General features: G+C 50.0%; 1 protein-coding gene across 1 annotated transcript in view; it reads right to left on the bottom strand.

The window, feature by feature from the left end:
• LOC147119715 (uncharacterized) overlaps positions 1-18,318 on the bottom strand; it is a 197,857-nt gene extending 179,539 nt beyond the window's left edge. The window contains exon 1 of the mRNA XM_085983772.1: positions 18,248-18,318. The gene's annotated coding sequence lies outside the window, so the exon portion shown is untranslated. The remainder of the gene's footprint in view (positions 1-18,247) is intronic.
• Between the last annotated feature and the right edge of the window lie 3,716 nt (positions 18,319-22,034).

Here is a 22,034-nt window from a genome sequence, read left to right on the forward strand (position 1 = left end):
ACATGGGGATTCCAACCCTGGGACTGTACATGGGGATTCTAACCTGGGACTGTACATGGGGATTCCAACCCTGGGACAGTACATGGGGGTTCTGACCCTGGGGCTGTACATTGGGACTCTGACCCTGGGACTGTAAATGGGGATTCTAAACCTGGGACTGGACATGGGGATTATAACCCTGGCACTGTACATGGGGATTCCAACCCTGGGACTGTACATGTGGATTCGAACCCTGGGACTGTACATGGGGATCCCAACACTGGGACTGTACATGGGGTTCCAACCCTGGGATTGTAAATGGGGATTCTAACCCTGGGACTGTACATGGGGATTCCAAACCTGGGACTCTACATGGGGATTCTAAACCTGGGACTGTACATGGGGATTCCAGCCCTGGGACTGTAAATGGAGATTCCAACCCTGGCACTGTACATGGGGATTCGAATCCTGGGACTGTACATGGGGATTCCAACCCCGGGACTGTACATGGGGATTCCAAACATGGGACTGTACCTGGGGATTCTGACCCTGGGACCGTACATGGGGATTCTAACCTTGGGACTGTACATGGGGATTCCAACCCTGGGACTGTACATGGGGATTCCAACCGTGGGGCTGTACATGGGGATTCTAACCCTGCGACTGTACATGGGGATTCTGACCTGGGACTGTACATGGGGATTCCAACCCTGGGACTGGACATGGGGATTCTGACCCTGGGGCTGTACATGGGGACTCCGACCCTGGGACTGTAAATGGGGATTCTAAACCTGGGACTGGACATGGGGATTATAACCCTGGGACAGTACATGGGGATTACAACCCTGGGACTGTACATGGGGATTTTAACCCTGGAACAGTACATGGGGATTCTAACCCTGGGACTGTACATGGGGATTCGAACCCTGGGACTGTACATGGGTATCCCAACCCTGGGACTGTACATGTGGTTCCAACCCTGGGATTGTAAATGGGGATTCTAACCCTGGGACTGTACATGGGGACTCCAAACCTGGGACTGTACATGGGTATTCTAAGCCTCGAACTGTACATGGGGATTCTAACCTTGGGACCGTACATGGGGATTTAAACCCTGGGACTGGATTGAAACCCTGGAACATTACATACGGATTCCAACCCTGGGACTGTACATGGGGAATCTAAACTTGTGACTGTACATGTGGATTCGAACCCTGGGATTGTAAATGGGGATTCTAACCCTGGGACTCTACATGGGGATTCCAAACCTGGGACTCTACATGGGGATTCAAAACCTGGGACTGTACATGGGGATTCTAACCCTGGGACTGTACATGGGGATTCCAACCCTGGGACGGTACATGGGGATTCCAGCCTTGGGACTGTACATGGGGATTCTAACCCTGAGACTGTACATGGGGATTCCAACCCTGGGACTGTACATGGGGATTCCAAACCTGGGACGGTACATGGGGTTTCTAAGCTTGGGTCTGTACATGGGGATTCTAACTCTGGGACTGTACATGGGTATTCTAACCCTGGGACTGTACATGTGGATTCTAACCTTGGGACTGTACATGGGGATTCCAACCCTGGGACTGTACATGGGGATTCCAACCCTGGGTCTTTACATGGGGATTCCAACCCTGGGACTGTACATGGGGATTCTAACCCTCCGACTGTACATGGGGATTCTAAACCTGGGACTGGACATGGGGATTATAACCCTGGGACTGTACATGGGGATTCCAACCCTGGGACTGTACATGGGGATTCCAACCCTGGGATTGTAAATGGGGATTCTAACCCTGGGACTGTACATGGGGATTCCAAACCTGGGACTCTACATGGGGATTCTAAACCTGGGACTGTACATGGGGATTCCAGCCCTGGGACTGTAAATGGAGATTCCAACCCTGGCACTGTACATGGGGATTCCAACCCTGGGACTGTACATGGGGATTCCAACCCTGGGACTGTACATGGGGATTCGAATCCTGGAACTGTACATGGGGATTCCAACCCTGGGACTCTACATGGGGATTCTAACCCTGAGACTGTACATGGGGATTCCAACCCTGGGACTGTACAAGGGGTTTCTAACCCTGGGACTGTACATGGGGATTCTAAGCCTGCAACTGTACATGGGGATTCCAACCCTGGGAATGTACATGAGGATTCCAACCCTGGGACTGTACATGGGGATTCTAAGCCTGCAACTGTACATGGGGATTCCAACCCTGGGACTGTACATGAGGATTCCAACCCTGGGACTGTACATGGGAATTCCAACCCTCGAACTGTACACAGGGATTCTAACCTTGGGACTGTACCTGGGGATTCCAACTCTGGGACTGTACATGGGGATTCTAACCCTGGGTCAGTACATGGGGATTCTGACCTGGGACTGTACATGGGGTTTCCAACCCTGGGACTGTACATGGGGATTCTGCCCTGGGACTGTACATGGGGATTCTGCCCTGGGACTGGACATGGGACTCCGAACCTGGGACTTCACACGGGGATTCTAAACCTGGGAATGGATATGGGGATTATAACCCTGGGACTGTACATGTGGATTCCAACCCTGGGACTGTACATGGGGATTTTAACCATGGGAGAGTACATGGGGATACCAAACCTGGGACTCTACATGGGGATTCAAAATCTGGGGCTGTACATGGGGATTCCAACACAGGGACTGTACATGGGGATTCTAAACCTGGGACTGTACATGGGGATTCAAGCCCTGGGACTGTAAATGGGTATTGCAACGCTGGGACTCTACAATTGGATTCTAACCCGGGGACTGTACATGGGGATTCTAACCTTCGGACTGTACATGGGAATTCCAACCCTGGGACTGTACATGGGGATGCCAAACCTGGGACTGTCCATGGGGATTCCAAACCTGGGACTGTACATGGGGATTCTAACCTTGGGACTGTACATGGGGATTGTAATCCTGGAACATTACATGGGGATTCCAACCCTGGGACGGTACATGGGGATTCTAACTCTGGGACTGTACATGGGGATCCCAACCCTGGGACTGTACATGGGGATTCTAACACTGGGAATGTACATGGTGATTCTGCCCCTGGGACTGTACATGGTGATTCTAACCCGGGGACTGTACATGGGGATTCTAACCTTCGGACTGTACATGGGAATTCCAACCCTGGGACTGTACATGGGGATGCCAAACCTGGGACTGTACATGGGGATTCCAAACCTGGGACTGTACATGGGGATTCTAACCTTGGGACTGTACATGGGGATTGTAATCCTGGAACATTACATGGGGATTCCAACCCTGGGACTGTACATGGGGATTCTAACTCTGGGACTGTACATGGGGATCCCAACCCTGGGACTGTACATGGGGATTCTAACACTGGGAATGTACATGGTGATTCTGCCCCTGGGACTGTACGTGGTGATTCTAACCCCGGGACTGTACATGGGGATTCTAAACCTGGGACTGGACATGGGGATTATAACCCTGGCACTGTCCATGGGGATTCCAACCCTGGGACTGTACATGGGGATTGTAACCCTGGAACATTCCATGGGGATTCCAACCCTGGGACTGTACATAGGGACTCTAACTCTGGGACTGTGCATGGGGATCCCAACCCTGGGACTGTACATGGGGATTCTAACACGAGGAATGTACATGGTGATTCGAACCCTGGGTTTGTAAATGGGGATTCTAACCCTGGGACTGTACATGGGGATTCCAAACCTGGGACTCTACATGGGGATTCTAAACCTGGGACTGTACATGGGGATTCCAGCCCTGGGACTGTAAATGGAGATTCCAACCCTGGCACTGTACATGGGGATTCCAACCCTGGGACTGTACATGGGGATTCCAACCCTGGGACTGTACATGGGGATTCGAATCCTGGGACTGTACATGGGGATTCCAACCCTGGGACTGTACATGGGGATTCTAACCCTGAGACTGCACATGGGGATTCCAACCCTGGGACTGAACATGGGGATTTCAACCCTGGGATTGTGCATGGAGATTCTAAACCTGGGACTGTACATGGGGATTCCAACCCTGGGACTGTACAAGGGGTTTCTAACCCTGGGACTGTACATGGGTATTCTAAGCCTTGGGCTGTACATGGGGATTCTAAGCCTGCAACTGTACAAGGGGATTCCAACCCTGGGACTGTACATGAGGATTCCAACCCTGGGACTGTACATGGGAATTCCAACCCTCGAACTGTACATGGGGATTCTAACCTTGGGACTGTACCTGGGGATTCTAACCCTGGGACTGTACATGGGGATTCTGACCTGGGACTGCACATGGGGTTTCCAACCTGGGACTGTACATGGGGATTCTGACCCTGGGACTGGACATGGGGACTCCGAACCTGGGACTTTACATGGGGATTCTAAACCTGGGACTGGATATGGGGATTATAACCCTGGGACTGGATATGGGGATTCCAACCCTGGGACTGTACATGGGGATTTTAAACATGGGAGTGTACATGGGGATTCTAACCTTGGGACTGTACATGGGGATTCTAACACTGGGAAAGTACATGGTGATTCTGCCCCTGGGACTGTACATGGTGATTCTAACCCCGGGACTGTACATGGGGATTCTAACCCCGGGACTGTACATGGGGATTCTAACCTTGTGACTGTACATGGGGATTCGAACCCTGGGACTGTACATGGGGATTCCAACCCTGGGACTGTACATGGGGATCCTAAGATTGAGAGGGGATCTCATCGAAACATATAAAATTATGGCAGGCCTGGACAGGCTGAATTCAGAGAGAATGTTTCCAATGGCCGGGGAGCACAGAACCAGGGGCCACAGTCTAAAAATAGCGGGCAAATCATTTAAAACAGAGATGAGGAAGAATTTCTTCACTCAAAGAGTGGTGAGCCTGTGGAATTCCCTGCCACAGAGGGCTGTGAAGGCTAATTCAATAAATATTTTCAAGAGAGAATTGGATATATTTCTGAAGGCTAAGGGGATTAAGGGTTACGGAGAAAAGGCGGGGACGGGGTACTGAACTGGTAAGATCAGCTATGATCTCAGACGAAGATCAGCCATGATCTCATTGAATGGCGGAGCAGGCTCGAAGGGCCGAATGGCCTACTCCTGTTCCTATCTCTATGTATCTATGTATCTATGTAACCCTGGGACTGTACATGGGGATTCTAACCCTGCGACTGTACATGGGGATTCCAACTTTGGGACTGTACACGGGGATTCCAACCCTGGGACAGTACATGGGGATTCTAACACTGCTCAGGAAGGGAGGAAAAAGAGTAGGAGAACAATAGTGGTGGGGGATTCTATCGTAAGGGGAACAGATAGGCGTTTCTGTGGCCATAGACGTGACTCCAGGTTGGTTTGTTTCCTCCCTGGTGCCAGGGTTGAGGATGTCACTGAACGGCTGCAGGGCATTCTGAAGGGGGAGGGTGAACAGTCAGAGGTTGTGGTTCACATTGGAACCAATGACATGGGTAGGAAGAGGGATGAGGTCCTGCAGCAAAAATTTAGGGAGCTAGGCAGCAGACTAAAGAGCAGGACCTCAGAGGTTGTAATCTCTGGATTACTCCCGGTGCCACGTGTTAGTGAGTATAGGAATAGGAGGATAGAGCAGATGAATGCGTGGCTAAAGAGTTGGTGCAGGAGGGAGGGCTTTAGTTTCCTGGATCACTGGGCCTGCTTCTGGGGAAGGTGGGACTTGTACAAGTCGGACGGGTTGCACCTGAACCAGAACGGGACAAATATCCTTGCGGGGAGGTTTGCTAGCACTGTTCGGGGCGGTTTAAACTAACTTGGCAGGGGGATGGGATACAGAGTGGTGCGATAATAGGGGGTGATGTACAGCCAAATATAGAGGAAAAAATAAGTCAGACTGGAAGGCAGAGCAAATATGTAACGGCACAAGGGAGTATGGCAAGGCTAAATGGCATTTATTTTAATGCAAGTTGTCTTACGAATAAGGTGGATGAACTGAAAGTGTTGATGAACACATGGGAGTATGATATTGTTGCTATCACGGAGACATGGTTGAGGGAGGGGCAAGACTGGCAGCTTAATATTCCGGGGCATAGAATCTTCAGGCGAGACAGAGGGGGGGGTAAAAGAGGAGGGGGTGTCACAATATTAATTAAGGAGACAATTACTGCTGTAAGGAGGGATGATATATTAACAGGTTCCTCTAATGAGGCCATATGGGTTGAACTTAAAAACAAAAAGGGGGCTAGCACTTTGCTGGGAGTGTACTATAGGCCCCCAAACAGCCAGGGGGAGATAGAGGAACAGATATGTAGGCAAATCTCAGAGGAGTGTGCAAATAAAAGGGTAATTATCGTGGGGGATTTCAACTTCCCCAATATTAACTGGGATAGTCAGAGTCTGAAAGACTTAGAGGGTGCAGAATTCTTAAAGTGCATCCAGGAGAGCTTTTTGAGCCAGCATGTAGAAAGTCCTACAAGAGAGGGGGTGGTACTGGACCGAATTCTAGGGAATGTGGCCAGGCAAGCGGTAGAAGTGTTAGTAGGTGAGCACTTTGGTGACAGTGACCATAATTCGGTGAGATTTAAGGTAGTCCTGAAAAAGGACAAGGATGGACCGGAAATAAAGGTTCTAAATTGGGGGAAGGCCGATTTTAATGTGATAAGGCAGGATCTGGCCAATGTGGACTAGATCAGCTACTTGAAGGAAAATCCACATCGGAGCAATGGGAGTCTTTCAGAAAGGAAATTGAGAGAGTACAATGGCAACATGTTCCCGCAAAGGTCAAGGTTGGGACCAACAAGCCCAAGGAACCTTGGATATCAAGGGATATACGAGAATGGATTAGGAAAAAAAGGGGGGCTTTTGGCAGATACAAAGGACTATAGACAGAGGAAGCCCTAGAGGAGTATAAAAAGTGCAGGGGGATACATGAAAAAGAAATTAGGAGAGCGAGGAGGGGCCACGAAATAACACTGGCGAGCAAAAAAAGGAAAATCCTAAGGTGTTTTAGAAGTACATTAAGGGCAAGAGGATAACTAGGGAAAGAGTAGGGCCCATTAGGGACCAAAGTGGCAAACTGTGTGTAGAGCCAGAGGATGTAGGTGGGGTTTTAAATGAGTTTTTTGCATCTGTGTTCACTATGGAGAAGGATGATGTGGACATAGAAATCGGGCAGGGGGACTGTGATATACTTGAACATATTAGCATCGAGAGGGAGGAGGTACTAGCGGTTTTAGCAGGCTTAAAAGTGGATAAATCCCCAAGCCCGGACGAGATGTATCCCAGGCTACTAAGTGAGGCAAAGGAGGAGATTGCAGGGGCTCTGACACAAATTTTCAGAACCTCTCTGGCCACAGGGAATGTGCCAGAGGACTGGAGAACAGCTAACGTAGTACCATTATTCAAGAAGGGTAGTAGGGATAAACCAGGGAATTACAGGCCAGTGAGCCTAACATCAGTGGTAGGGAAATTATTGGAAACAATTCTGAGGGACAGAATTGGTCTCCACTTGGAGATGCAGGGATTAATTAGGGATAGCCAGCATGGCTTTGTCAAGGGAAGATCATGTCTGACCAACTTGATTGAATTTTTCGAGGGGGTGACTAGGTGTGTGGATGAGGGTAGTGCAGTGGATGTGGTTTACATGGATTTCAGTAAGGCTTTTGATAAAGCCCCGCATAGGAGACTGGTCAGGAAGGTAAGAGCCAATGGGATCAAGGGTGCCTTGGCACATTGGATCCAAAATTGGCTTAGTGGCAGAAGGCAGAGGGTGATGGTAGAACGTTGTTTTTGTGACTGGAAGCCTGTGTCCAGTGGGGTACCGCAGGGATCGGTGCTGGGTCCCTTGCTGTTTGTGGTCCACATGAATGATTTGGATGTGAATGTAAAAGGTATGATCAGTAAGTTCGCAGATGACACGAAAATTGGTGGGGTGGTAAATAGCAAGGCGGGAAGCCTCAGGCTACAGGACGATATAGATGGGTTGGTCAGCTGGGCGGAACAGTGGCAAATGGAATTTAACCCTGAAAAGTGTGAGGTGATGCATTTTGGACGGACTAACAAGGCAAGGGAATGCACAATGAATGGTAAGACCCTAGGAAAGACAGAAGATCAGAGGGACCTTGGTGTGCATGTACATAGGTCCCTGAAGGCAGCACAACAGGTGGATAAGGTGGTTTAAAAAGGCATATGGGATACTTACCTTCATTAGCTGAGGCTTAGAATATAAGAGCAGGGAGGTTATGATGGAGCTGTACAAAACGCTGGTAAGGCCACAGCTGGAGTACTGTGTGCAGTTCTGGTCGCCACACTATAGGAAGGATGTGATTGCTTTGGAGAGGGTGCAGAGGAGATTTACCAGGATGTTACCTGGGCTGGAGCGCTTCAGCTATGAAGACTGGACAGGCTGGGGTTGTTTTCCTTGGAGCAGAGAAGGCTGAGGGGGGACCTGATTGAGGTATACAAAATTATGAGGGCATAGATAGGGTGGATAGAAAGGGACTTTTCCCCTTAGTAGAGGGGTCAATAACAAGGGGGCATAGATTCAAGGTAAGGGGCAGGAGGTTTAGAGGGGATTTGAGGAAAAACTTTTTCACCCAGAGGGTGGTTGGAATCTGGAACTCACTGCCTGAAAGGGTGGTAGAGGCAGGAACCCTCACAACATTCAAGAAGCATTTGGATGAGCACTTGAAATGCCATAGCATACAAGGCTACGGACCAAATGCTGGAAAATGGGATTAGATTAGATAGGGCTTGATGTCCGGCACGGACGCGATGGGCCGAAGGGCCTCTTTCTGTGCTGTATAACTCTATGACTCTATGTACATGGGGATTCCAACTCTGGGACGGTACAGGGGATTCTAAACCTGGGACTTTATCCGGGGATTCTAACCCTGGGACTGTACACAGGGATTCCAACCCTGGGACTGTACATGGTGATTCTAACCTTGCGACTGTACATGTGGATTCCAACCCTGGGACTGTACATGGTGATCCCAACCCTGGGACTGTACATGGGGATTCCAACCCTGGGATTGCAAATGGGGATTCTAACCCTGGGACTGTACATGGGGATTCTAACCCTGGGGCTGTACATAGGGATTCTAACCATGGGACAGTACATGGTGATCCCAACCCTGGGACTGTACATGGGGATTCCAACCCTGGGACTGTACATGGGGATTCTAACCCTGGGACTGTACATGGGGATTCTAACCCTGGGACTGTACATAGGGATTCTAACCCTGGGACTGTACATGGGGATTCTAACCCTGGGACTGTACATGGGGATTCTAACCCTGGGACTGTACATGGGGATTCTAACCCTGGGACTTTACATGGGGATTCTAACCCTGGGACTGTACATGGGGATTCCAACCCTGGGACTGTACATGGGGATTCCAACCCTGGGACTGTACATGGAGATTCCAACCCTGGGACTGTACATGGGGATTCTAACCCTGGGACTGTATATGGGGAATCCAACCCTTGGACTGTACATGGGGAATCCAACCCTTGGACTGTACATGGAGATTCCAACCCTGGGACTGTACATGGGGATTCCAACCTTGGGACTGTACATGGGGATTCTAACCCTGGGACTGTACATGGGGATTCCAACCTTGGGACAGTACATGGGGATTCTAACCCTGGGACTGTACATGGGGAATCCAACCCTTGGACTGTACATGGGGATTCTAACCCTGGGACTGTACATGGGGATTCCAACCTTGGGACTGTACATGGGGATTCTAACCCTGGGACTGTACATGGGGATTCCAACCCTGGGACTGTACATGGGGATCCCAACCCTGGGACTGTACATGGGGATCCCAACGCTGGGACTGTACATGAGGATTCCAGCCCTGGGACTGTACATGAGGATTCCAGCCCTGGGACTGTACATGAGGATTCCAGCCCTGGGACTGTACATGGGGATTCTAACCTTGGGACCGTACATGGGGATTCCAACCCTGGGACTGTACATGGGGATTCTAACCTTGGGACTGTACATGGGGATTCTAACCCTGGGACTTTACATGGGGATTCTAACCCTGGGACTGTACATGGGGATTCCAACCCTGGGACTGTACATGGGGATTCTAACCCTGGGACTGTATATGGGGAATCCAACCCTTGGACTGTACCTGGGGAATCCAACCCTTGGACTGTACATGGGGATTCTAACCCTGGGACTGTACATGGGGATTCCAACCTTGGGACTGTACATGGGGATTCTAACCCTGGGACTGTACATGGGGAATCCAACCCTTGGACTGTACATGGTGATTCTAACCCTGGGTCTGTACATGGGGATTCCAACCCTGGGACTGTACATGGGGATTCCAACCCTGGGACTGTACATGGGGATTCTAACCCTGGGACTGTACATGGGGAATCCAACCCTTGGACTGTACATGGTGATTCTAACCCTGGGACTGTACATGGGGATTCCAACCCTGGGACTGTACATGGGGATCCCAACCCTGGGACTGTACATGGGGATCCCAACGCTGGGACTGTACATGAGGATTCCAGCCCTGGGACTGTACATGAGGATTCCAGCCCTGGGACTGTACATGAGGATTCCAGCCCTGGGACTGTACATGGGGATTCTAACCTTGGGACCGTACATGGGGATTCCAACCCTGGGACTGTACATGGGGATTCTAACCTTGGGACTGTACATGGGGATTCCAGCCCTGGGAATGTACGTGGGGATTCCAACCCTGGGACTGTACTTGGGGATTCCAATCCTGGGACTGTACATGGGGATTCCAACCCTGGAACTGAACATGGGGATTCTAACACTGAGACTGTAAATGGGGATTGCAATCCTGGGACTGTACATGGGAATTCCAACCTTGTGACTGTACATGGGGTTTCCAACTCTGGGACTGTACATTCGGAGTCCAACCCTGGGACTGTACTTGGGGATTCCAACCCTGGGACTGTACATGGGGATTCTAACCTTGGGACTGTACATGGGGATTCCAACCCTGGGACTGTACATGGGGATTCCAGCCCTGGGACTGTACATGGGGATTCCAGCCCTCGGAATGTACATGGGGATTCCAGCCCTGGGACTGTACATGGGGATTCCAGCCCTGGGACAGTACATGGGGATTCCAATCCTGGGACTGTGCATGGGGATTGTAACCCTGGAACTGTACATGGGGATTCCTATCCTGGGACTGTACATGGGGCTCTTCTGTTACAATTGTGCGGGATGTTAACCATATGCTTTGCTTTTACCAGCGCCTTCAGGAGAGATGGTGAGAAATCCGAAGTGTGGAGAGTTTGAATCAAATACCAGATAGCTTGCATCCCTTGTTGCTAAGAGAATTGGGGAAGGAGATAGTGGAAGGGCTTGCCATAATTTTCCAATTTTCCCTAGTGGCAAATATGACACCATTGTTCAAGAAAGGGTGTAAGGACAATCCAAGTAACTGCAGGCCGGTCAGCTTAGTGGTAGTTAAAGTTTAAAAAACAATAATCAAGGAAAAAAATTAACGGGCATTTGGAGAGGTTTAAGCTAATTAAGGAAAGCCAACACGGATTTGTAAAAGGCAGATTGTGTTTGACTAATCGAATTGAATTTTTTGATGAAGTTACAGGGAGGATTGATGAAGGGAATGCAGTGGATGTTGTTTACATGGAAGGCGTTTGACAAAGTACCACATAGAAGAATTATTAACAAAATTGAGGCTCATGGAATAGGTGGGTCAGTGGCAGCTTGGATAAGGAATTGGCTTAAGGACAGAAAACAGCGAGTTGTGGTAAATGGCTGTTTTTCAGACTGGAGGATGGTGGACAGTGGTGTTCCCCAAGGGCCAGTGCTGGGGCCACTGCTTTTTTTGATATATATAAATGACCTGGATATTGGAATACAGAGTAGAATTTCTAAATTTGCCAATGACACCAAACTTGGGGGTGTGGCAAACAGTGATGATGATATCAATCGACTGCAGCAGGACATAGAAAGGCTCGCAGAATGGGCAAACAAGTGGCAGATGGAATTTAATACAGAGAAGTGTGAGGTGATGCATTTTGGCAGAAGGAACAGGGAGAGGCAATATACACTTAATGGCACAGTTTTAAAGAGTGTGCAGGGACAGAGGGACCTGGCAGTTAACGTGCATAGGTCCCTGAAGGTGGCAGGACATATTGAGAGAGTGGTTAACAAAGCATATGGGATCTTGGGCTTCATAAATAGAGATATTGAGTACAAAAGTAGAGAAGTTATGCTCAACCTTTATAAAGCGCTGGTTAGGCCACAACTGGAGTATTGCGTCCAGTGCTGGTCACCACACTTTCAGAAGGAAGTGAAGGCCCTTGAGAGGGTGCAGTGGAGATTTATCAGAACGGTTCCGGGGATGGAGGATCTTAGTTACAAGAACAGGTTGGAGAAGCTGGATTTGTTTTCATTAGAGCAAAGTAGGTTGAGGGGTGATTTGATAGAGGTGTACGTGATTATGATGGGTTTGGATAGGCTAGACGGGGAAAGGCTGTTCCTACGAGTTGATGGTACAAGGACTAGGGGACACAGATTTAGGTTTTGGGCAAGAGATACAGGGGGATGTGAGAAAAAACATTTTATGCAGCGAGTGGTGAGGACCTGGAACTCGCTGCCAACGGAACTGGTGGAAGCAGAGACACTCAATGTTTTCAAGGGAAGACTGGATAGGTATTTGAGGGAAATAAACTTGCAGGGCTACGGGGACAGAGCAGGGGAATGGGACTGAATGGATTGCTGTAGAGAGAGCCTGCATGGACTCGATGGGCCGAATGGCCTTCTCTGTGCCGTCATGACTGTATAAAGGTGCTGACTCTGGCTGGGTTCAGTTCTACACTCACTGGTTCCCCTCCCTCTCCTCCCCTGAAGGTGCTGACTCTGGCTGGGTTCAGTTCTACACTATAACAACAGAGAATGCTGGAAAAACTCAGCAGGTCAGGCAACATCCGTGGAGAGAAATTTGAGTTGACGTTTCGGGTTGAAACCCTTGCTCAAAACTGGAAAGAAAATAAAAAGATTGAAGGCAAAGCTGCAACAAAAGAAGAAAAGGAGACAATAAAAGGTATTAGAAGACAGTTGAGATGGTAATGGGCCCGTGGAGACAAAGGGCAGCTGAGATTAGGTGTGAAGTGTACTGGCAGGATAAGGACAGCTGCCAGGTGAGAGAGAGAAACAAAAGGAAAGGAGGGGGTGGGGGGGAAAAGGTGGACCCAAAACAAAGGGGTGGAAAAAATTTAAAGGAAAAAATAATAGAGGCCGAGGTTATGATCTGAAATTGTTGAACTCGATATTGAGTCCGGAAGGCTGCAAAGTGCCTAATCGGAAGATGATTTGCTGTTCCTCGAGTTTACGTTGAGCTTCTGTGGAACAATACAAGAGGCCAAGGACGGTGAGGTCCGAGTAGGAATGGAGCGGTGAATTAAAATGACAGGCGACCGGAAGCTCGGGGTCACCCTTACGGACTGAACGGAGATGTTCCACAAAGCGGTCACCCAATCTGCGTTTGGTCTCCCCAATGTAGAGGAGACCGCATCGTGAGCAGCGAATACAGTATACTAGGTTGCAAGAAGTACAAGTGAATCGCTGTTTCACCTGGAAGGGGTGTTTGGAAAGGGGGGAGGTATAGGGGCAGGTGTTACATCTCCTGCGCTTGCACGGGAAGGTGCCAGGCGAAGGGGAAGGGCTGTTGGGGGTGATAGAGGAGTGGACTAGGGTGTCTCGGAGGGAGCGGTCCCTACGGAATGCTGAAAGGGGAGGGGAGGGGAAGATGTGTTTGGTGCTGGGATCACTTTGGAGGTAGCGGAAATGGCGGAGGATGATCCGTTGAATGTGGAGGCTGGTGGGGTGAAAGGTGAGGACAAGGGGAACCCTATCGTGGTTCCGGGAGGGAGGGGCAGGGGTGAGGGCAGAAGTGCGTGAGATAGAATGGACACGGTCGAGGGCCGTGTCGACCACGGTAGAGGGGAATCCTCGGTTGTGGTAAAAGGAAGACATGTCGGAAGCACTGGTGTGGAAGGTGGCATCGTCGGAGCAGATACGGCGGAGGTGGAGAAACTGGGAGAATGGAATAGAGTCCTTACAGGAGGCGGGGTGGGAGGAAGTGTAGTCCAGGTAGCTGTGGGAGTCAGTGGGCTTGTAGTGAATATTGGTCGATAACCTATCCCCAGAGATGGAGACGGAGAAGTCGAGGAAGGGAAGGGAGGAGTCAGAGATGGACCATGTGAAGGTGAGGGAAGGGTGGAAATTGGAGGCAAAGTGAATGAAATTGTCTAGTTCGGGGCGAGAGCAGGAAACGGCACCGATACAGTTATCAATGTATCGGAAAAAGAGGTGAGGGAGGGGACCCGAGTAGGACTGGAACAAAGATTGTTCCACATAGCCCACGAAAAGGCAGGCATAGCTAGGACCCATGTGGGTCCCCATAGCAACACCTTTGATTTGGAGGAAATGAGTGGAGTTAAAGGAGAAGTTGTTCAATGTGAGAACAAGTTCAGCCAGGCAGAGTAAGGTGGTGGTGGATGGGGACTGGACGGGCCTCTGTTCAAGGAAGAAGCGGAGCGCCCCCAGGCCATCCTGGTGGGGGATGGAGGTGTAGAGGGATTGTACGTCCATGGTGAAAAGGAAGCGGTTGGGGCCAGGAAACTGGAAACTGTTGAAGTGGCGGAGGGTGTCCGAAGAGTCGCAGATGTAGGTGGGAAGAGACTGGACAAGGGGAGAAAAGATAGAGTCGAGATAGGAAGAGATGAGTTCCGTGGGGCAAGAACAGGCTGAAACGATGGGTCTACCAGGACAGTCCTGTTTGTGGATCTTGGGAAGGAGGTAGAAGCGGGCTGTGCGGGGTTGGGGAACTATGAGGCTACAGAAACCTGGCTGAACAATGGCATCCCTGACACCACCATACAACTAGAAGGACGCACGGTCTTCCGCGCCGACAGAACTGCAGACTCCGGTAAGAGCAAGGGAGGCGGTTTGTGCATTTACACCAACAATGCCTGGTGCACCAACAGTGATATAATCGATAGATCCTGCTCGGCTGATTTGGAATTCCTCATGGTAAGGTGCAGACCCTTCTACCTGCCTCGGGAATTCACGAATGTTATCATCACTGCGGTCTACATCCCACCACACGCTAATGCCAAACTAGCACTGAAGGACCTCTACAGGGCCATCAGCGAACAACAAACTGCGCACCCAGATGGAGCTTTTATCGTCGCGGGGGACTTCAATCACACAAACCTAAAAACTGTACTACCGAAATTCCACCAGAATGTCTCCTGCCCCACAAGAGGGGTGAACACACTGGATCAAGTCTACACGAGCATTGTAGACGCTTACAAGGCCATTCCCTGCCCCCACCTTGGGAAGTCTGACCACCTCTCCCTGTTTCTAGCCCCGGCATACAAACCGCTCATCAAAAGAGGGAGAACATCAGTGAGAGCAGTGAAAGTATGGCCAGAGGGGGCAGTATCGGAGCTTCAGGATTGCTTCGAACGCACTGATTGGGGCATGTTTGCCCACAATGACATCGAGGAATACGCATCCACAGTGCTATTCTACATCAACAGCTGCGTCGAGGTCGTCACGACCCACAAAAATATCAGGTCATACCCCAACCAGAAACCCTGGATGAACGGAGAGGTCCGCTCACTGTTGAAAGCACGCGACGCAGCATTCAAATCTGGCGACGCGGCGGCTTACAGAGCAGCTAGGACCAACCTAAAAAAGGGTATCAGGACTGCCAAATGGAAACAGACACTGCGGATAGAGGATCACTTCCGCAACAACTCGGACCCCCGGCGCATGTGGCAAGGCATCCAGTCGATCACTGACTACAAGGGCAAAACCACCAGTCCCCCGGTCAGCGACGCCTCCCTTCCGGAGGAGCTTAACAACTTCTACGCTCGCTTCGACAGGGACAACAAGGAGCCGGCTACCAAAGCCTTGCCACCCCCGGAAGACCAGGTGCTCACTCTGTCGACCTCCGACGTAAGGGGCGCTCTACGCAGAGTGAACACACGAAAGGCTACTGGACCGGATAGCATCCCTGGACGGGTACTCAAGGAATGTGCTGATCAGCTGGCTGATGTCTTCACCGCCATCTTCAACCTGTCATTGGCCCAGGCAGTAGTCCCTACATGCTTCAAGACCGCCACCATCATTCCTGTGCCTAAACAAGCGGCTGTGACGTGTCTGAACGACTATCGACCTGTCGCACTCACACCCATCATCATGAAGTGTTTCGAGAGACTGGTCTTAGCCCACATCAAAGCCAGTGTTCCTGCCTCCCTTGACCAACACCAGTTTGCCTATCGGGCAAACAGATCAACGGAGGATGCAATCACAACTGCTCTACACTCGGCACTGAATCACCTAGATGGTAAGGAGACCTACATCAGAATGTTGTTTATAGACTACAGCTCAGCATTCAACACTATCGTCCCCAACAAGCTGGCCACCAAACTCCAAACTCTTGGCCTGAACACTTCCCTCTGCAACTGGACCCTTGACTTCCTAACAAACAGACCCCAGTCTGTCAAATTAGGTAACCACACCTCCCCCCCCCTGACCCTGAACACGGGGGCCCCACAAGGATGTGTGCTGAGCCCCCTCCTTTACTCCCTCTTCACCCACGACTGTGTGGCTGTTAATGGTTCCAACACCATCATCAAGTTCGCAGATGACACCACGGTAGTAGGCCAGATCACCAACAACGATAAGTCAGCCTACAGGGAGGAGGTCCAGCATCTCGTGAAGTGTTGCGCCGACAACAACCTGGCCCTTAACACCAAGAAAACAAAGGAAATAATCGTGGACTTCAGGAAGTCCAAAGGCGGAAGTCACACCCCCATCCACATCAATGGGACGGAAGTGGAAAGGGTGGCCAGCTTTAAGTTCCTCGGAGTCCACATCACGGAAGACCTCTCCTGGTCCCTCAACACCTCCTCTCTGGTGAAGAAGGCCCAGCAGCGCCTATATTTCTTGAGGAGGCTGAAGGGATGTAATCTGTCACCCCCGATCCTCTCTAACTTCTACCGCTGCACTATAGAGAGCATCCTGACAAACTGTATCACGGTATGGTACGGCAGCTGTAGCTACCATGACCGGAAAGCCCTGCAGCGGGTAGTCAAAACTGCCCAACGCATTACCGGCACCCGGCTACCGACCATAGAACATATATATCAGAAACGCTGCCTACGGAGGGCACGGTCCATCATCAAAGACCCTACCCACCCCAGCCACAGTCTGTTCGCCCTCCTACCATCTGGAAGACGCTACAGATGCATTCGCACCCGTACGACCAGATTTAGGAACAGCTTCTTTCCCAGGGCTGTCATCCTACTGAACTCCACAAATAAACACTAAAGCCTGCACATCTGCCGATGCACTTTATTATGGTCATATTTATGCTAATATATATGTACAAATGTATGTTGAAATGTTAAGTGTCCTAATCCAAATTGTACACTCTCGGGAGCCGCAAGCCTACATTTCGTTGTACTGCACTTGTGCACTAACAATGACAATAAAAGTTGATTTGATTTGATTTGATTTCTAGAGGAGATGAGGTCAGTGACAGTCTTGGAAATGGTGGTTTGATGTTCGGTACTGGGGTCATGGTCCAGGTGGAGGTAGGAGGAGGTGTCGGAGAGTTGGCGTTCAGCTTCCGCGAGGTAGAGGTCAGTGCTACACTCACTGGTTCTCCTCCCTCTCCTCCCCTGAAGGTGGTGACTCTGGCTGGGTTCAGTTCTACACTCACTGGTTCTCCTCCCTCTCCTCCCCTGAAGGTGGTGACTCTGGCTGGGTTCAGTTCTACACTCACTGGTTCCCCTCCCTCTCCTCCCCTGAAGGTGGTGACTCTGGCTGGGTTCAGTTCTACACTCACTGGTTCTCCTCCCCTGAAGGTGCTGACTCTGGCTGGGTTCAGTTCTACACTCACTGGTTCCCCTCCCTCTCCTCCCCTGAAGGTGCTGACTCTGGCTGTGTTGTGTCCCACACTCACTGGGTCCGTGAAGCCCCGCCCACTCGTAGTTCCTTTACAACGATGACCACCCACGATCACAGTATCAAGCAAGATGACGACGCACAAGCCCTCAAATGTCCTTTACAAAGATGGCGCCTGTTAACCTGGGCCTGTTCCTGGGAAAATTCCTCCGAGCTGGAAACGTGGAACCTATAGGTTCTCATTTAGGGCTTGCGGCCTACACCAGATGCTTATGCAATCCACCCGCCGGCTGCATTACCTTTCTGCGCCCCACTGGTTCGTAATCGACGTAAATCGCTTCTGCAACTTTTGTCCGCTTGTCGCACTCGCCGTCCCGCATCAGAATGATAGTGCGCATGCTCCAAATATTGGCGTTCGCTGCGCTTGCGCACTGGGCTCTTCCAGTGTGAATGGAGCACATTCTCCCCCGCAGAGCATTCTGGGCGAACAACCCCGCCATTGAAAGCCCCAATTAGTGAATGGAGAATGAGTTTCTGTGACCCCATTGAGAGAAAATACATCAATAATTCACACAGAAACCCAAGTGCACGAGCACTCTGCCTTGGTTCAGTCCTGGATGTGATTAATAACAGATTCCAAACCCCTGCAGTCACATGTGAATTCAGTGGAGTCTCAGCAGGTGGGGTGAATTTCTTCCCACACACAGAATATTGAAACAGCCTCTCTCCAGTATCAATGCGCTGATCGTGCATCACCTGCTTTGAACTTTGAAAGCTTTTCTCACTGTCAGAGTGTTTAAAGCAACTGTTCTCAATGTGTCAACAGTTGGGACAACGGAGTGAATCCCTTCCCACACGTGAAGTATCTAAACGGTCTCTCTCCGGTGTGACTGTGCTGGTGTGTCAGTAAATGGGATGATCGATTGAATCACTTTCCACATACAGAGCAGTGAATGGATTCTCCCCATTACGAACATGTTCGTGAGCTAATAGGTGAGATAAGCGAGTGACTCTCTTTCCACACTCAGCTGGTGAACAGACTCTCCCCGGTGTGACTGTATCCATGAGTTTCCACCGCAGACGGGCAACTGAATCCATTCCTACTGTCTAAAAACATGCATTACACCATCTGGGATTTTGTTTCTCCCCTTCTCTCCAGCCGACCCAGTGAGTGTCCGCAGGATTTCCACTGTGGTAGGCATCACAGCCGAGTCCAATCCTGCCCTCAATTGACAGTCACACACTTCCCAGTTGAGGTCACTGGATCGCCATCAAGAGCAGGAGCACTGGCTGATTTTTACACTTAGCCCAGTGGTACTGAGGCCAATTATGGCCCCTGAACTGCTGCCTTGGTTGAGATCAACTAACAGCCCAGATCAAGGATTGAATTTGGGATCTTCCCAGTCAGGGTGCAGTGTGTTTTGAATATTTTGAATATTTTGAAACAAATGCTATTTCACCTTTAAAGGAAACCTTCGTCACACTGCAACATTCTGAAGTCCTTCCAAATTATTCAAGCAAGACAAATGGATCGTCAAAAATAGTGAGGCATTTTAGAAAGACTGAAGTCATTGAAACAGACAGGTTTACAATCACTGCACAGTACAGGAGGGAGCGACTGTTAATGGGAACTCTGTGAGTGAAGTCCGCCGACACTCCAAAGATAAATGGGTCTGTCCCTTTAACTATAAAAATAGGCAGAGAAAGAGGAGTCCCTGTCCCTTTAAATATCTGCCCCATTCCCCCAGGCAGTGGGAGGAGGAACAGCGCGCGGTCTCTTTATATCCTGACCCAGCGGGTCCCGCCGGATGGGCTGCCGCAGGGTCCTAAAGACCACAGAAAATAAAGTACATCGGGTTAAACAGAACAACTGAAAAGAGCTCACACAAAGTGTTTGTTATATGTGTGATGAGTGTGTAAACAAAACACATCATCCTTAATGTTTGCGAGTGAACTCCACAGAGATAAATTATCTTCACCAATTATTTTTCAGTATTTTATTTCTTTTTATTTAAAATTAACTTCCGAGCGTTGAATCCCTTTAACATTTATTGATAACCCATTGCCTTGTGGGCTCTTGTTTAGAAAGTGATGTCACACTGACCATTCCGTTCCCAAGGTGAGCCTGTCTGTCCGCAGTATTCAGTGGGAAAGGGGATTAAATCACACCGAGGATAATGAGCAGCCACCCACCAGTCTCTGCACTTTATTGTCCAGTGAGCACCTCACCATCACACAGAAGCTCCTGATATAAACCTCCAGTGTGTAATGATTGGTGCAGGGTCAGTGGTGGAGTTCCGCAGTGGTAGTGACCCTGGAGTAACCCCGTGGATGTTCCGGGTCATGTATTTTGAGTTATCCTGGTGTCTAACGCGCACACATCAATAAAACAGGGAATTCCTGGAAACACGCTGCAGGTCCTTCTTTATCTGGAGATCAAATGTCTGTTGTATAATTGTACCAGCAGTTAACAGGCTCCTGTGAACTCCTCCCTCTGCTATTTTAATGCAGACTTTAACCAATTTATTTTAAACGGGTTTATTTGAAATGAGCTAACTGCCTTAAAATGGTAGACTCAGGACTGTCACACACACACATTAAATTTTCGTGGAATAATTAACAGTCATTTTTAGACTGGAAACTTAACCCTGCCGTTTCACTTTCAGTCAGGAACAGATCGCAGTTTGACACCAATCTCTGATTTGACAGCACGTTTCCAGCATTCACCGTTGGGCCAAAGGGCCTCTTTCTGTGCTGTATAACTCTATCTATCTACCGTTGTTCTTCCTGACTCTAAACATAGTTGTAAAGGAGCCTTCTGTTCTGTGCCCAGGAGCTCTGACCCATGGGAGAGAGCGGCTGGGACACATTCCTTACAGGCCTCAAGATTAACCTGCACGGGGACAATGCTGTCAGTGAAGAGAGACGAGAAAGACCAAAGTGCCATTTGCCCCTCTCAGTGTGGCCCTGAAGGACTGTGTCCAGGCTGTAGGTCTGTTTCCGCCGTACGATCCTCCCCCCAGATTGTCCTTTCTGAACTCAAGCCAGGTGATGCTAAACTCCAGCCCAGTTACAGGGGTTATTAACATCAGCAGAAACAAACCTCAACTGTCAGTGTGAACATGATTCAGTCCTGGATGTGATTAGCAGCAGCAAAAACATCAGAATCCAACCTCTGCAGTCACTTGTGAACTCGCTGGTGTGTCAGCAGGTGGGATGACTGAGTGAATCCCTTCCCACACTGAGAGCAGGTGAATGGTCTCTCCCCAGTGTGAACTCGCTGGTGTGTCAGCAGGTGAGATAGCTGAGTGAATCCCTTCCCACACTTGGAGCAGGTGAACAGTCTCTCCCCGGTGTGAGTGCGCTGGTGTACAGTGAGTGAGATGATCGCCTGAACCCAGACCCACAGTGCGAGAACCTGAACGGTCTCTCGTCAGTGTGAACACGTTAATGTTGCATCAGTTTCCCGGAACTTTTATAGCACTTGCCACAGTCCGGGCATTTAAAAGGTCTCTCATCAGTGCTGCAGCAGGTGGGATGAATTAGTGATTCCCTTCCCACACTCAGTGCAGTTGAACGGTTTCTCCCCGGTGTGACTGCGCTTGAGTCTCGAAAGGCCAGAGGATCGGCTGAAGCCTCGTCCACACACAGAACACGTGTACGGTTTCTCCCCGCTCTGAACGGTGCTTTCTGCTTCCATGTTCAAAGATCCTGATGAATTGAGTGACTCTGTCAGGTCTTGAACTGATGTTTGGTTTGAGCTTCCCATCTGAAAAGCCACCTCTTCTAATACCCTGTGGAATTAATTTCAAACAGGAAAAAGGGAGGGTGAGAGAGAATCCACAAAAACACAAAGGCAGGTTGTGAAATTGAGCTCAATGAATCTGGGAATTTGTGGGGCCGGCACTAGAAAAAGTGACCATGAAAGCTGCCGGATTGTCGTAAAAACCCAACTGGTTCACTAATGTCCTTCAGGGAAGGGAACCCGCCACCCAGTCTGGGCCTACACAAGACTCTAGCCTCTATGGGAGGAGAGAGAGCGAGGTGGGAGGGGGAGGGGTGAAGGAGATCGACTTTATACATCTG

This window comes from Somniosus microcephalus, chromosome 4 (assembly GCF_052327205.1).
Source record: "Somniosus microcephalus isolate GS21.2 chromosome 4, FLI_Smic_1.0, whole genome shotgun sequence".
NCBI classification, from domain to species: domain Eukaryota; kingdom Metazoa; phylum Chordata; class Chondrichthyes; order Squaliformes; family Somniosidae; genus Somniosus; species Somniosus microcephalus.